The following is a 17419-nucleotide window of genomic DNA, read 5'->3' as shown; positions in this document are numbered from 1 at the left end:
TGGACTGGCACCCATTATTGGGGTCAAATAATGCTAGTGCTACATCAGATTCATTAAATACATCAACATGTTTAGCTAGTTGTTGAGTGGTACTAAAAGCATCCTTTATTTTTCTTTTTCTTTTTGAAGAAGGCATCTTAACCACAATTTGGCATTTAACTTGTTAGTCAATGAAGATTCTAGTTAACTCTACAAATCTTTTTTCAAAAAAAAAAAAAAAGGTTTGTAGGTGATTGGTTGGTGGATGGAGGCTTCTTTCCTTGTCGTGATAATTCTTTGAACTTAGATCAAGAATATTTCTTATGCATTAATATTTAGCCTTCCAGGCTACATGATAGTCTCCTGATCCCTTGCGTGTAAAGTTGCGAAAGCCAGAAATTTGGATCTAGTATTGAAGGTTGACTTTGTTTTTAAAATTTGATGCGTCAATTTCTACTGATAGATATTTCTCTATTAAGGGAGAAGGATTTTTTGCTGGGCTAGGTATCCAAATATCAAATTTGTATTTTTTTGTGTAATTAGAATTATATGATTTTAATACATACTTTTCGATCTTTATAGTCCTTAGTAACGCATAAGTAATCACATACCTGCTTTTAAAAATGTCTTTCTTCTGCTCATGACTGAGAAAGACAGTTTTGTTGTCCAGACAATGAGATATGTATAAGATAAGTGGTAATTATGCTTTAAGAACTCAAATAAGTCATCCTACTTAAACAACAAGATGTATTAAGAAAAGAACCAGAATGTATATCTCCTTTCATCTTCCTTAATTGTTTTTCTTTTTTCTTTTAAATAAGTTCTTCTTTAATGGAAGGCAAATAAGTTCTTCTAAAACCAGTGACCTAAAAACAACTAGTGCATCAATGGCTTTTAAGGATGGGTAACTACATGGCTAAGTATAGTGGTTAGAGGAGGGGTTAAGTTGAGTTAGGAAGGCCATTAATCCCACAATCCCATGAATTGTCTTCCGGCCATCCATGCCAAACTTCAATCCTAATGTGGGGTGTTTTCAACCTTCGGAAAACAACCAAAGCAGTTCCTTTTAATGCTTGTTAAGTTGTTCGATCATTGACAATGAATAATCCCTTGCCAAACTTAATAGAATTGAGATCGTTGCAGGAGCAGAACCCACGAAATACACCAATATAGTTGGAGAGGCCTATCAAAGTTGAGGTCGTTGGAATGGAGGAAAAGAACCCCCAACGCAAAAGAAGGTCAGTGGGAGCAGAGTGGCTCCGCTGCCGTAAAAGGTACGTTTAAATGCTCTTCAAATCTCTGTGCCTTCTTCTGCTTGGCTGAGTTAGGCTAAGATTAAGATAGCAACTAAGGAGAGGAAGGTGAGGAGGGCAAGGCAAGAGAACAGGGGAAAGTGAAGGGAAATCGACTGGGATTTGTGAGATCTATGTGGTCCTGGGCTGTTCGTTTCCTTTCTTTTTCGGTGTGGGTCCCCAGGTGCTTAAAGTAGCTGACCTCTGGCTGCCACTGCTCTACCACTTGCCGCCACCGCCTTCGCAGCTGACATGCGCTTGCGCCAAAGGTTATCATGGCCTGGAAGAGGAGTTAAAAAAAAAAAAAAAAAGCTTCGTGCTTGGAAGATCATGCACGAAAGTGACACAGGGTCTGTTCCGAGGAAAAGGGGTTGGTAAAACATAACTCGTGCCTTCTCTGGACTCATCTCTTGCCATCTTTAATATGCTAGATCTGTATACATGTCATGTACATAGTTTTATTCTAAGAAAAATTAAGAAACATATGATGGACGGCAGTTGAAATTAACATTCTTTGTATACACAATTACTCAAAAAAAGTATGCTCATCATGAGATTTTTGTACACTCGAATTTGAAATAGGTTAGGTTAGAAATGTGCTCAACCGTTCTGAGCCGAGTAGGAAGTGGCCTAAGGATTTTTTTTTTTTATATATGAAAGTGGTAATAACAACTCGAAAAGATTTTAACAAAGGTTAGGCTTGTTTTCTTTTTTTTGGTTAGATCGGACGGATCATACAAATCTAGTATAAATGCATCCAATAAGATCAAAAAATAAAATATTTCGAAATTGCATTGGGAGACTCCATGAGTCTCCCATTCGATATTCTCTCTATGCATTGTTGCGTACGAAGCCATCCAATCAGTTGCGCTATTCGTTTTACGGTAGACATGAACTGCTTACCATTAAGGCTTGTTTGTAAAATAAGCTCTGAAAGTGTTCGAACCTAGTTTGATACTACGCGAATAAGATCGAACACTCTTATTATTAAATCAAACCAAAGCTGTTCTGCTCATACGTGACACTGGATATAGAGATATAAACATGGCTCCAAGCTTTCTGCATTATTTCTTGACGTATATAAAAACTCTTGCAATTCCCCTTCTCCAATGGATTTATTGCTTTTTTTTTTCTTTTGGACTCCTCCAGCCTTCTGTTCGCAGCGCTCGGGGAAAAAAAATAATTCAAAATCCCACCCTTATCTTAAACAAGTCTTCATACACGCTTATCAGTCCCATTGGCTATGTACATTGCATGGCGTGCACTGAGATAGAGTCATCAAAGGAATCAAGTGAAATCAACAAGGCAATGAAGGATGTGCCATCTCATACAAGCCATATTTCATGGAAAAGGGTCCTGCTAGCTTGTGTTTGTCCATCTACAATCATTAGCTCCCATACCCTAGATCGATGTTTCTCTTCATGTCCAGCATGAGAACCTCAAGCAAATTACTGCTCGACTGTGCTATAAATTATCTCCTTACTGTGATGAAAACAACTCTATTGATGCCATCTCCTTTCAAATAATATATAGAGGCAGACATGCATTTGTCAATACAAAAATTTTATATATAAGATTTATGGATGTATCCTTGTCTTAGCTAGACAGAATCCAAGATTCAAAACTTGATGATGGAACATTTCATAGTATTGCTCAAAAATGTGATCCCAAAGATTTCATTATTTGATTGGTGACATTCATTTATCAACGACTCCATGAATCTACTTAAATTCGACGAAAATTTGTTGACGTTAAAGAATAAACGATGCCAAATTTTGCTGACGTATCTTATTAGCATCATATTATTGTTGGCTTATGAGTGTCGACCGTTATAACTAACGACGCTAATCAAAAATGTTATAATTTTTTTTTTCTACTAATGTATTGCTAACATTTTTGCGACGCTTTAGAAAGCAGAAAACTTGCAACGCTTTTTCACACCGGCAAATGCATTAAAGAGCATCGGCAATGCTAGATATTCTTATAGTGATATATTATGTATTCCAAATCCTAGATAATTTTATTCCGCTCCCGCCTCAAAAAATTGAATCCGTAGGAGCTCTAGCATGAAGCAGAGTCAAATGCGCAAGGAACAAAAATCTTTTCACTGCAGACGAATCAAAGTATTTGATTTCTTAGGGATTCTCATCCCATAGGGCCAAAAAAGGTCCCGCCGTAGCATCACGTAGACTTTTAAAACCCCTTTCTTGACTCATGTGGCTTAGCCATATTTATTTTGGTTTGGTCTAGGTTGTTAGCTGGTTGACAATATTCTCCGAGTAGAACACTTTTATATCCTTCTCTGATGGCATTCCCACTTTTCTGCCATGATTCCTCTAGCCTTTTGAGAGCTCATTTTTGTTGCTTTGCATGTGGATTCATGGACGATCTTGTGAGGATTCAGCCACTCGCGGCTTACCTCTCTGTACGTGTGAAATAGCATCAAATTTCCTTCTCAAAACATCTTACTTTTATTGTTGGAAAAACCCTGCCAATTTGCAAAGATAAACACATTCATCAGTGCTCAACTCTCACAGGAGATGTCATTGTTCTACATTGTAGGTTCTGCTGAGGCTTTGATTCTCCACCTGTCATTGTGGCATGCAGTATTAAGAAACCAACCCCCGTTTTGAGTCCTCACCATGAGACTATTAGAATTAGAATTGGACAGGTGCTGCACATGAGAGAGAGAGAGAGAGAGAGCATGGATGGTGATGGTCTCAAATGAACACGAGCAAGTATGAGTGATCCTATGGATGTACGAAAGAAAGTACGTACTTTTTTTGATACACCGAAAGAAAGTACGTACTTCATCCTCCATCACACACACACACACACAAAAAGAAAACAAGTTTCATAAATGTATTAATCAAAGTATAGAGTATGGAGATGTATGCTTGCGTATTGCTGCGTAAATCAAAGAGAGAGCCAAGCACGCGACATACTCTTCTCTCCTTCGAAGGAAAAAAGAGGGCAGGGCCCACGCCGATCTCAGTAAAGGTATCAAATCAAGTCGCAATACTTGTGGTAAAAAAAAAAAAAGAGAGAAGAGGAAATGGTGGAGGGGGTTGAGAGGAGAGAGCAGCGAAGAGGGAGTAGAGCAGGTTGAGGCTTTTACTTTCCTGGCTACTGTAGCAAGACTTTTAGGTCCCTTCGTCTCTTTTTCCCTTTTAGATATTAATCAGCTAGATCATTGGCTCATTGCAGGTAGAGGGAGATTGCTTGCTGGGCTGACAGTTTGTAGGTAGAGGGAGATTGTTTGCTGGCTAACAACATTCGTGATGGTTCTTCAAAGTTGAAAAAATTCTATTATTCCTTTCTTTTCTTAAACTTCATATGAAACCTGTTCTAGAGTGTCCTAGCCTTCTATGTAATTGGCACATTATCAAACATGTAATTTCCTTACATTAAGTATAATTAGTATAAATGGATAACATCAAACTGTTTAGGCTGGACTTTGCTTGGATGCGGATAGAAGGATGACTGAGTCGCGAACTTGGACCTGATCAAGCTTGATTTGTATTTAATCTCAAGCTTGACCTTTCAAATCAAGCTTGATTTGTTTACCATTATTTCAAATTTAATTCAAGTATAATTTCAAACCAAGCTGAAAACAAACCCAAGTAATCAGCTTGATAATCCTAAATCGAGCTGAAATCGAATCAAGCTTGAATCAAATTTATCTCAAACTTGAACAAAAGTTTGGTTTTAACGATTAAATAATCAAAAAAATAAAAAATAATAATTAATGCCTTAAATGAATGATCTATTATCTATTTCATATATATAATATAATATAAATATAACCGAGCCTTGTCAGGCCGAGACTTATTGAGTTGTGTTGATTTTTAAAATTAATTTTGAGCTTATTTTGCCGATTCAAGCTTGGTTTGTTTAGGTTTGATAATAAGTTTTATTTAAACTTTTTTTCGAGCAAAGCTCTAGTTGCCCGGTCTGTTTGGCAACCCTAGACAGGGATTCCTTTTTTGTTTTTCTTTTTAAAAATGATTATGAAAAAGGATCTATTTCTTGCAAAAATAAAGCTAGCAGAATAAGCAAAATCGAAGTATTTATGGTGAGAGGATAGGTGTTGCAAACCAAATTTTTGAAAAATCAAGAAATTAGGATTGTCAAATTGAAATAGTGTGAGAATCTATATGGGCATGTGTTTAGTCTTATATTGGTTATATACTGGGTAGATCTTTGATACTTATACAGGGCCAAGAAACTCAAATAACAGCTTTCGGCTAGCTTTTTTGGATAAAGTCTTAGGTTGTGATAGATGTTATCAAAGCTAACCCGGCCTATGACATATGTGGATTAGAGGACAATACAACACACGTTCATGAAGGGCTGACCATTAGTCGATCATAGTATCTGAGGTTATATTTGAATAGATTTAGATTCTTAACCTAGCATTCAGGCTTAAATGAATGAAGTGTATGAGGAGCTATGTAGGCATGTGTTTAGATCTTCGATACTTATACAGGGCAAAAAAAATCCAAATAATATTTTGTAGCTAGCCTTTTTAGATGAGATCCTAAATTATGATAAATAGTTTTGGATTATGTTAGCAGAATCATTACCGCTAACTTTAAACAAGAAGAAGAATGGTAATGTGCGTTGCGTTGAATTAAGCTAAGCAGAGCTCCAGACACTGCGGAGGCCTTGGACCACTCAGATTATGGCCCACTCTAGAGCCCATCAAAAATCGAGTTGCCGGGCCCATTTAACACCTTAAATACTCCCACCGTGCATCCCGCCACCAGATGCAATCAGGCGGAGCTCCGAGTTTATAGAGATCGCAGGAAAGAAACCCGGGAACCGACCATTGCTTTCTTGGAGCCCTAAGTCCGGTTCGGGCCTTACGAGTGCCTCATCTCCGAGCTTCCCGGCTCTCTTCCTCTTCCCAAACCCTAAGCCTAGTCAGGGCGGACCCTGGTTTTGGATGAGGATTTCCGGTGGGAAGTGGCTGAATTCGTTCCGGGATATCAAAAGGGGAGACGTGGTGCTCTATTCTTTGTTGCGCGGGAGCTGGAATTCAAGTCTCTATGCCTAAGTTTTCGGTTTTTTTCTTAAGAGTTCGTTTTGTTTTCTTGAGGTGGATGCCGGTCGGATTTGTTTGAAGGTATGCTGCCATCTTGTCTATAACCAAGAAATTGCTTTGTTTTTGGGGTTTCTGATCGATTTCTAAGCGAACTTCGTAGTCCGATCAGGGACTTCAACCTATTTTATTTTGGTTCTTGAAAAAAGAATAGAAAGGTTCAAATCAGATCGAAACTTTTCCTTGTCCTCTGAGAGAGAGATTTGTTAGTGCCACCGAGAGGAATTAACATCCTGTAATGTCTGTCGGGTCCAAATGATTTGACGAACTTCGTAGTCCGATCAGGGACTTCAACCTATTTTATTTTGGTTCTTGAAAAAAGAATAGAAAGGTTCAAATCAGATCGAAACTTTTCCTTGTCCTCTGAGAGAGAGATTTGTTAGTGCCACCGAGAGGAATTAACATCCTGTAATGTCTGTCGGGTCCAAATGATTTGAATGCCATGATGCATAAATCTCGAATTTGTTATTCTGAAAGCATGAATGACGAATATGAAAATTATGCAAAGAGTTTTTTGAATTATGTTTACTAGTAATGATTATTTAGCAGTATAAAGTGGATATTGTAGCGTTCGTGCGAATTGTAAATGTGCATAGTTGCATGCATGCATAATCACAAACATAAGTTTTGAATAAAACCTGTCAGGATTAATGCTTTCTTGAATTATGCGTCTGTATTTGTACATTTGGTACAAAGCTAAGTGGTTTCACTTAAAACATCTGATGTAGACAAAGCTGAAGCTGTTTCTTTCCAAAAAGGCCAAATGGGAGCTGGAGTAATCGAATACTCATTCCAGCATCCTGTTTCATTTTGGCAAGTTTTGACAACTTTATTCTATCTGGCTTCATTTTACTTAATGAAAGCCTCTGGCATCTGATGCCCCTGTCAATTGAATATCACTAAACTTTTGGAGTAAAAAAAATTATACATATAATTGTATAAGGAGTGAGCAAAGTCTATTGGAAAACATGGGCTTAGCTTTCTCAAAGCTTGATTATATGTAAGGCTCTCGGGATAAGATGGGGACCTAAATAAAGTTCTAATAACACTTGAAACCTAAATAAAAAGTTTCTTTTTTGTAAAAGGGAGCAAGAGTGCAACTAAAACTTTATAGGATCCATCAAGAAATTATAAAATGATAACATCGGTGAAACTTAGGTAAGATCAAACTAGGGGCCTTGTTCTACCATACACATGCATAGCATTATAAAAGCTACTGCATGATCTCTTCCCAAGTAATTCTCTCATAAGTTTTATTTGCTTTGGTCTTTTATGGTACTGTACTATAGTGGAGTCCAATATAAAATGTCACAAGATGCTACATTTCACTTCTTTAATCCTCTGCTGTAAAGGAAAAAACCATCAAATTTTCATGTGTATTCTTTGTAGTTTAATCCTCTCAATTATGCTATCATCCAGGAAACTTTCTAACGTTGGCTGTCACATCATATGAGCATCTAACAAATAAAGTCTGGGATTCAAAATAGGTTCTATTGAAGTCCTGGGGCATTCACACGTGCAACTTAATGACATGCCCAAATCTATATCTCCAGCATGCCAGATACAATTTGGTGACAAAGCTTTAGAGCCAATAACATTCCCAAAAACCGAGAAAAGGTCATCAAATGGGAAAGGTTATAACGTTATGGTCTGAAGGCAGAATTTGAACTAGTTTGAATTCAAAATGTACAACATAATGTAGTTTTGCATGACTATTTTGTAGTTAAGGTACTTCATAAAATATATATTTTTTAACATAGTATTGAGCATTTTTTCCCTCCTGATGGCAGTTTCCTGCACTACTAAGGCCCCATAGGCGTAGAACGATGATAAAAAAAGACTACTACCAATCTGATTCAACCTAACATCTAAATCAGCTAAAGACTGTTTTGTCCATACACTTTTTTGTTGTATAGAAGCTCCCATGCGGGCCATAGCATTTGGCAGCTGTTAACATGCATCTTCGAGATGATTCATGAAATGTGATATCCTTGGATGTTTTAAAACTGCCTTGGAATTGATTATTAGACTATAGTTTATTGTTTGGATAAGGGAAAAGTCAAGCATGTCTATGATTAATGACACATGACATGGTGTTGTGTGTTCTTTTTGAAGTCAATATTGCAAGCTTGATGCATGAATATTGAAACATATAGGGATACCGATACACTTGAATTGATTTGACCACCAAGCAAACAACAAACCTGTCACAAAGTCTTTGTTAGATCTTCTCATTCATTCTACATCATCCTAACAGCAGACAAGGGTCACGTTCTACCATGCTTAGCTTTATCACTGTAAGCATCAAGTTGCTCAAACTTTCTACACGGTAACTGTATCGAGGACCAGCATCAAGTTGCTCAAATTCCTAGAACCTGTACTTTGATGCCTGAGAACTAACCACGACCAGCTCATTGAAAAATGAAGGAAATGAATTGAGGAAAATGAACACAAACAGATATTCGCCACCATCTGGGAAGGATGATTCTAAACGTTGCATCTGAATCCAAGGAGGAATTGTTCTTTCTTTGTTATATTTTCATAATGGCCTCTATAGTGGTCATTTCTTCCTAAATTTCCGCAAATTCTATCCTATTTTGAATTTGATAGCTTGACATTCAATATGAGAAACAAGACCGGTAAATATTCATTATTTAGAGAGAAGTGAAAGTAAGAAGGAAGATCATGGCATTTGTAAAGTTTCCAATTTTAGCATTGATGGTCCAACAAAACCTGACCTAGAAAAGAGATTCATGCAGGTCAGTGCGAAGTCTCCTTAAAACAGAACACCCACTCCCATGGACTAGAGATCCTATAACCCCATGCAAAAGCTACATAAGCCTCTAAGTGCCTATTTGGACTTACAGGATTTAACTTATTCTGGAAATGCCCATTTATTTATTATAAGGATGAAAATTGTTTTGATTCCAAGGAGCTTAATAATTTTGGTGTTTCTCTGCTTTTCTTTGAACCTGCATGGTTAAAGTTTTCAGAAGATATCCTGTTCAGAAAAAGCAAATGCTGTAAAGATGAAAAGCATTAAAAATTAGTTATTGACAAAAACTTATATTGATATGAGCTATGCTCACGCATGAAAGAGAGTTCAGGAAACAGTATTTTGCACACCATGTTGACAACAATCTGAAAGCATCTGAGTCATACTGCTTAATTTACCACTCTAACTTCCTTGTGTCATGGTCCATCAGTTGCGGCATCCTCCTCTGCTCCTTCAGATGAGTCAATTTCATGTGATGCCCAGCCTTAACTTGCTTATGCAAAAATTTTCATAGATTTAGGCAGATCCTTGCCCGAATGGTAGCACCAACCTAGAATACGAGCTTGATGTCAAGGAACATAAGAAATATGCTATATGCCAGTGACAACAATCAAATATTTCTATTTAGTTTTTGTCTGGTTGCAACGTAGGCTGACAGTGGTTGTAATTTTGCTATTATGGGATTGCATTAAGCTACATGATGCAGCTAATAGTTGATAAACCACTCAATATGTTGGCAATCATTAATCATCCAGGGGAAGAGAGCTCTGAATTGTTCTTCTTGACACAGATTTGATCATCAGCTTGTATATGGGGGTTTATTTGGAGATATGGCTGCTACAACTTCCTGTAAAAAAAGTATAAAGAAACAAAACACCTTTACAAAGAAATGTTATACTTAATTCAGGCACTTCACCACACAATGGACAAAGCAGTATCACCCCTGGGCTGCACTGTTGAGTTCAAATACATTGTCTCATCCATCATGTTCATTGTAGACATAGATTTCAGAAAGAATAAGCACACATTGACTTTAAAAAAATTCACACTGACTTTAAAAGAATTCCTATAAAACTACAAGGATTTATCTATTATTCTCTGTATTGGTCTGATTTGATGGCAACACAACAACATGCTAGCTATTAGCATCTGTTTCTGCTTGATGACTGAGCATGAATACTTTTACCTAATTAATGCAGCAGTTATGCAACTCTTCTCTCCTGCAGGATCCAGGTGCAATGCAAATACTGGGACAGAGAACACAGGCAAATGCTAGGGCGTTCAAGGAATGGGCTAATCAACCAAGTAAGGCTTTCTTATTGAAGCTGTCATTCTTTTTCTCCATCTAAAAGGAGAGAAGGGGTACTGGAATTAGAAGAAAGGAACATGATATCTAAGTACCCAATTTCCCGTCAAGTGGGGAGAAAACATAATCTCGAGGTGACCCACATGAGCTCAATAGTAGTTATTTTCCCCTTCCAGGTAATGATAAGTTGATAAGTTTTAAGGAGCTTGAAAATTTAGTAGGAACAACACATGGACATGTAGTTACAGACATTAGTGGTAACCGATCCTTCATTTATATATTACGAGAAAGTTTATTTATTTGTATATTTAATGTCTTTAAGATATATGTTGGATGTTCTTTTCATTGTTGATGGCAGCTATCTACGGTGGAAATGATGCATTTCATAGTAGTTGTGGATGAAAGTTTTCCTCTTAGGGACTTATGGCTTGATGTGCATCTCATTTAATGTAGTGTTTCACAAAAATTCATGCTTTGCAATTAATCCTCCAAAAGCTGCTAATAATTTTTTTTTGTGTGCGCTAAGGCAGGCATTCCACACTGTTCTAGTATGAAGGGCCATCAAAGTTGACATCAAGTTGGTCTATGGTATCTTACTAGAATGCTCAGTGACAAAGGAGGCTATCCAATTTGCAGCCAAATTCACCTCATGCTAGATGTGCCTTGCGAAGAATGAAGTGCTCTCTCTTGCCAGTCTCCAAATGTCATGCAAAAAGAGGGTGGGTACCGATCCTCTCCGCTTGTTTCTGGATCCATCCAATCACCGTGATAGAGGTGCCCTCAATATAAATAAAATCGGCTCTTAGGACTTGCCACGTATAGCTAACGCCTGCTCAAGCCGCCCTCAATTTTGCTTCAGGAAGAGGTATCAAAGATTGGACTCTCATCAGTCGCTATGAGCTTATAATTCCAGTCTCTGATCACAAATTCTACTCCGCTTCTACTGCCACCATTAACTACACTGTCGTCAAAGTTGACTTTGAGGAAAATTTAGGGTGGGATCTCCCAAGTGATGAACACCATCTGGGTTGCTACAAGAGTTGAGAAGGAGTTCCGAGTATTCCAAGTTGTCATAGGCTCTCCAACAATATGTGAGTGGGTGATCTCAGCGGCCTATACTAAAGCTTTCTCCAAAATGAATATTGGCGGTTGAATGTTATCTTCAAAAGTTCGAGCATTTCTGGCTAGCCAAATTTGATAAACAACATAAGTACTTATAATGTCGGAATATTTGGTAGACGATGCACTGATGCTACCCCTTAGATATGCAAGGACTGCCTTAATAGGAGTCATCGACTAAAGCAACTCCAGAGCCTTTATATCCACATCGCTCTCCCACATTGGAAGAGGACATGAGCGACAGACTTCTTCATCTCACAACAAGGGCAGGCTGGTGGTTTGTTCATCCCTCATTTAGTTAGAACATCCCTAGTTGGAAAACGACTCTACACCATCTTCTAGATAAATTGGGCAGGTGGACACAAGCCTCTAGATCCAAGTACAATTTCGCCTATATGCAGTCTTTCTCTAAAGATATCATAATGGTCTCTCACCATCAGGCTACAAGTGAATCTCCAAACCCTCACTGTTTCTCCATGACAGGCTTATAAGCATTTGGTGGTTTAACCATATACATTGAGAACTGTTCTGGATTAGGTTTGGCCAAAATGGGTGATCCAGTGATTCAATTTGCTCAGCCAGAATCAAGAAACAGAATCTGCAGTTCCGAAGTTGAGTCCGATTTAAGCCCTAAAAAGTATGCTAATTAGCATGAAGCACAAGGCTGCCTTGCTGGTTCTGTGATTGCAGATCGCAGCATTTCTGAATTCTGAATATTGAGTCTCATATTCAGTGGATCTATCAATATGACTTCAAATTGGCTGCAGGTTTATGTGACCTTACAAACTCAAGGTGGATGGATATGATATCAGATCACTTTCCCTTGATTGTTTGTTCGTCAATCAAAAGAGAATTCTGGAATAAGATAATTATTCAGTTTGGAGCAGGCTCAGCAACGTTGCTTTTTTCTACATTGTTGTTTCTATGCGAATCAGTAAAATATCACATGAAAATTGATATTGAAGATAGCATTTGGACAGAATTTCTATTATCCTTTGCTTCTATTTTCTGAATTTTTGAAAGCATTAAATCTTTGCTTCGAAAAACCAAAGATTTCCTAAATTTTTTTTTGGAAAAACAAAAAGGTTTTATGATGATGCTTAGTCTAGGTGATCTCTTCTTGGATTTTGAAAATGAAAACAGAAAACGACGGCAATACCAAGTGGGCCCCTTTGTTTCTTTTTCTTAAAAGGTGATTGGTTAAGGGGAAAAAAGGTCGGGTATTCAGGGATAAGATAATTTATTAGGTTTTGTTTCTGGTTCCAAAGGGGATGCTAAATGGAAAAGAAAGGTTGTTTGTGCTCTCTCTCTCTCTCACTCACTCAAAAAGTTTCAGGAGGTATTCAAAGTAGTCTTTATTGTATCTGAACAGCAATCTGATGGTTGGGTTCATTTAGTCTGGGCTTATTCAGACTGTTAAGCAGTTTAGCCCATGATTGACCTGCTTTGGCAAATGTCAGTAGAAAGGTCAAGCGTAGGACATCCTGATTAGGCCAGGCTATTACGGGCAAAGAACCTCATCCTAGATATCTTGGAACGGTTTATGGATCTGCAATCTCTTTTCATGTCTTTTCTCAATTCCTTCTGGAAGTCAAAACCCGATTTTAAAACATTTTGTAATAGCTTTTTCGCTTCTTCAGCAATTAGTAGTCAAGTAATGAGGAGCCCCACGCATAATTTATCATAAGCCTTTTCAAGGGTAATGCCTAGATTTCATGTTCTATGAGTAGCAATCTGCTGGTCTTAATTGCTTCAATCCCGTATAAAATCGTTTTTAGCTTATCTTCTGTTAAATATTCCTAAGCACAGAGATGGTGTAAATTAATCTTTCGTTTATTGCGTACAAGACCTGTGTAGACCTGTGTTACCAAGCCATTAAGACCATCTACATCGCAGGAGATTTACATCAAAAAAAAAAAAAAACATCGCAGGAGATGTTAATTTTCCATCCACAGGCTCTCTCAAAAATATACACCTGTTTGCTAATATTTCAACTAATTAGTTAAATCTGCAGAAGAAATAATATATGCTCTGGGTTGCAGCAGTTGAATTAGATTGTGACTCCATTTCACAGGGTACGCTCCCCGGTAGTGATATGGCTACCATTTGATGGAACAGAGAACATCAATTCTAATAATTAACTCGCCGTGGTAGTTCATCTGTGCAATAAGATGGATAGTATATTAGCATCTGCATGCAAATTTATCCCTTTTTTTTTTCTGAGCAACCATATTTATCCACTATTGATGCCAAAGAATCATAGTAATGTATGGACCTCCGATGAACCAAAGGACACAACTGACTCCACCAATACTAATTCCTTGCCACGTTCCTTTCAAGAGGGCCAACACTGATTAATAATACGATCCTTTCTATTTTTTTTTTAAAGGTTTCCAATGTCATGCATCATAATGAAGTCCTGAGGCTGCTCCTCTACTGCCGCATTCGTTGATCTACGTTTCCTGCACCTGGTAGTTTAAAGGTGGTGACAAGTATGGCCTGCAGTTCATCTAAAGAACAGAGCAAAAATCTTAGCAAAACCCTCTTTTTTCCCTGCAAAAAAGGATGATCAATGTTACATCTGCTGGTGGCTGGTTTTTCTCCCTAGTCCTGCAACTTCTGGCCATGTAATGTCTCTGGGAGCAGCAACCACCCCAATATGGATCCAGACATCTTGTTCGTTGGACGAAAGAAATAAACCAAGCTTAGGTGCACCTCGTTACAAAAGCAAAGAAGAAAAATTTCAGAGCAATGAAAAGTTTACATTCAGTTACTAGTTTGGCTTTGTGAGATATGAATGCACCTTTTCATGTGATCGCCAATTAACAAAATGATCAACCAGATGGAGATAACATAAACTGCTTACAAATTGGCTTTCTAGAAGTAGTTGCTTTTGCATCTATAAAACCTCTCAACAAATGAACCTCACGATTAGCCTTAGATTTCCCTCAGAAACCTAAACTAATTCTATACTGGAAGAATTAACATGGTGATTATCATTAACTATTTTGTATACTGAACATATCATCAATACTCTTAACATGAAGAACTGTGCCAATCATGTCTCGGAATCAAGTCTGGTTCCAGTCCTACTGTTTTATCAGAGTAAATCCAATAGCAGAATATGAAAATATTCATATTAAATTATACCGACATGGCACAGGTGATTATTCTTTCTTTTCACCCCACAATTCTATCCTTCTACTAAACCCTGTGAATTCATGTCATTCTCCTCTTCTGGTTTTTCTCCTAATATTCACATTACATCACAAGCAGCAGAGGGGCATCCCTAATTGAGGTTGAGAATATCAGATCATTAGCATAGCAGCACTAACATATTAAAAAGAGAGATAAACATTACTTAAGGAAGTCAGGAACTAATAATTTTGCTTCAAAACTACGAAGAACATATCAGTGGTTGATCAGCAAAATATCCAACTATGTCAACTACTGCAGTATCATATACTCGTTTAGCCCCTAACTTAAGCAGTGAAGCATGATCTCTGCATGTGGATGTCTGTGATACACATTATATAGATTGAGTTAAACTGACTCTTATATCCCCTGAAAACAGCATGATCTTGCCCCATATAATCTAAAGAGTGTTTTCATAACATCGCTCCTAAAGGTTGATTATGCCCTCTGCTCTTTTAAACCATGGATTTGAGAAGATATGATGTAATATGATGACCAGACTGCTTCACCATCTGAAATTGAATGGGTTAGAAAACTCTTTTAGTTACAGTGAAACATTTTATTATACATTAATTTTGTTTTTTTAATGTGGACCTTATGCTATCAGGTAATTTTTAAGGGTGAATTTTGTGAATGAGCACTCCCCTAAGAATCTTGAGCTTAAGATAGATTCAAGACCTATTGAAGCCATAATAAGGTTTATCTCATTTTTTTACAAGTTAACCACCTTTGCCTTTTTTTTTTTTTTTGCTGAAAAAAAAGGGAAGGGGGGAGGAAGGGACAAGCCCACCCCCGCGTAGCAGCCCCTACTGGGCCCCCACCCCGTCAGGAGAATGTTCGATGCGGGCAGAAATGACTGTGTGTTGGGCACGCCGGCCAGTTTTACTCATACTCTCCCCACCTGTAGACCCGGCTCGGTTACTCCTCTGGGCTCCGGCACGAATATCACATGTGAGTACGTCACACTTGGCACCACCAAGGCTACCAGCAGAGCAATACGCCCTTCCAGACCCCGTGTTCAAGTAGGAAGCATCCGGTCTCCACAATTTAATAGACGCCTGTGCGTTTCGAACTCGGAATCACTTGGTTGGAAGTAAGGTCACGCTCCCACTGGGCTACCACCTTAGTGGTAACCACCTTTGCCTTTCGAAGGTGAAATTATAGTAGTAACTCTTAACAACATGACTTTATCCTTTTTCTTCATTGTTATATTTCTATATGTTTTTTTTTCTTTATGTTCCATGTTGCATTGCACCCGTCAAGATCCATCTAGTATAACAAAGTGATTTAGAGCCAAGTTATTGTATTGTGATTGCAGATATGATGTATCAACACAAATGGGAAGGACAGTTTTTTCTGTGGGAAGATCTTGATCTTTTGACTCACCATTGCTGTACATCACACTCATGCAACAATGGTTAATAGAGACTAAATGTTTATTTAAGACTAGGCCAGGTTCTGTATCACATAGCAAAGGCTCTAGAACAAATTTTGAAATTAAATTTTAAGCTCTTTCATGATGAACACATTTGAATTGAACATATCTAACTCTGAACAACAGCAGCACACAACTAGTCATATCAGAAGTAGCAATAACGCATTCTAGACGGCCTAGGGTCAATTTTTTAGGAGACATCAATATATTATCATAACCACATCCTATCTTTTAGGTTTTTATGCTGACATATAGAAGAATATAAAACCATATTCCAACTACCTATGCTACTCTAATGAGCAGATTCTTTTGTCATTGTAATACGATAGACAAATAATATCAAAGATTTTCCACATTCTTCTTACATTGCATATACCATTGGTACATCAGTAAGAGGGGTCATAGAGGGAAAACTAAATGATATATTTGCAACTGATCAAAGTCAAATAGGAAAGAAAATAAAAAGCAAATTGAATTTATGCTACAATAAGAATGACGGCACAAAATGTGGAAAACTTAAGGCAATAAGAAAGGAAAGCACCTTCACTTAGCAGGAACACAATTAAAAATTTAAATTACTGTAACATATATTTTGAATAGCTATAAATAAGGATTATCCATATATGGGAATTTAGGATTTTAGTAATTCCTATCGTGCACACTCCAATGTACTAAGTGCAGTTCTATTGATAATAGTATCGATCTCAACAAATTAAAGGAGGATTCTGCCAAAAAAAGAAGGGAGGATAATCAATATAAACTTGCACTATTAGTTTGATAGGCTATATCAAATTTCCAACTAATAAAAAAAAATCCCATATGTCTGATTGATATTGCAGATTCCATCAGTTGTAAACACATGAAAAGGTAACTTATAGTCGAAAAGGTAGTCCAGAAATGATGACACAAAAATGTCAAGTACACATCGGTTACAAAATACTTGATGGATAAAATTCCTATATCATCATGGCAAGGAAAAAAATAAAAAGAAAGACTAGGCTATCAGGGATTACTTGATACTAGACTCACCTTATTAGAAAAAGGCTTATGCATTTTGTGTTCCCATTTATTTATTTTTACTAAGTGCAGCTTTAAGGAAAAATCAAGATATGCTCAATTTTGTTAAAATCCTTCCCTGCAATTTAAGGAACAGAAAACATTCACAGAATATCTGTAACTAACTCATCACAGCCAATTGGTATCTCTCAATAGA

General features: G+C 37.4%; 1 long non-coding RNA gene across 1 annotated transcript; it reads left to right on the top strand.

Moving 5' to 3' along the window:
* Positions 1–6038: 6038 nt before the first annotated feature.
* LOC113462932 (uncharacterized) lies at positions 6039–12578 on the top strand. The gene is made up of 3 exons (XR_003386287.3): positions 6039–6399; positions 10378–10633; positions 10988–12578. It is a non-coding gene; the product is annotated as an uncharacterized LOC113462932 (long non-coding RNA).
* Positions 12579–17419: the final 4841 nt, after the last annotated feature.

Source organism: Phoenix dactylifera, chromosome 12 (assembly GCF_051530095.1).
Source record: "Phoenix dactylifera cultivar Ajwa chromosome 12, Ajwa_hap1_PhDact_Kaust_v1.1, whole genome shotgun sequence".
Classification (NCBI taxonomy): Eukaryota; Viridiplantae; Streptophyta; class Magnoliopsida; order Arecales; family Arecaceae; genus Phoenix; species Phoenix dactylifera.
The sequence above is the reverse complement of the archived record's forward strand: the minus strand, read 5'-3'. Positions and strand labels throughout refer to the sequence as shown.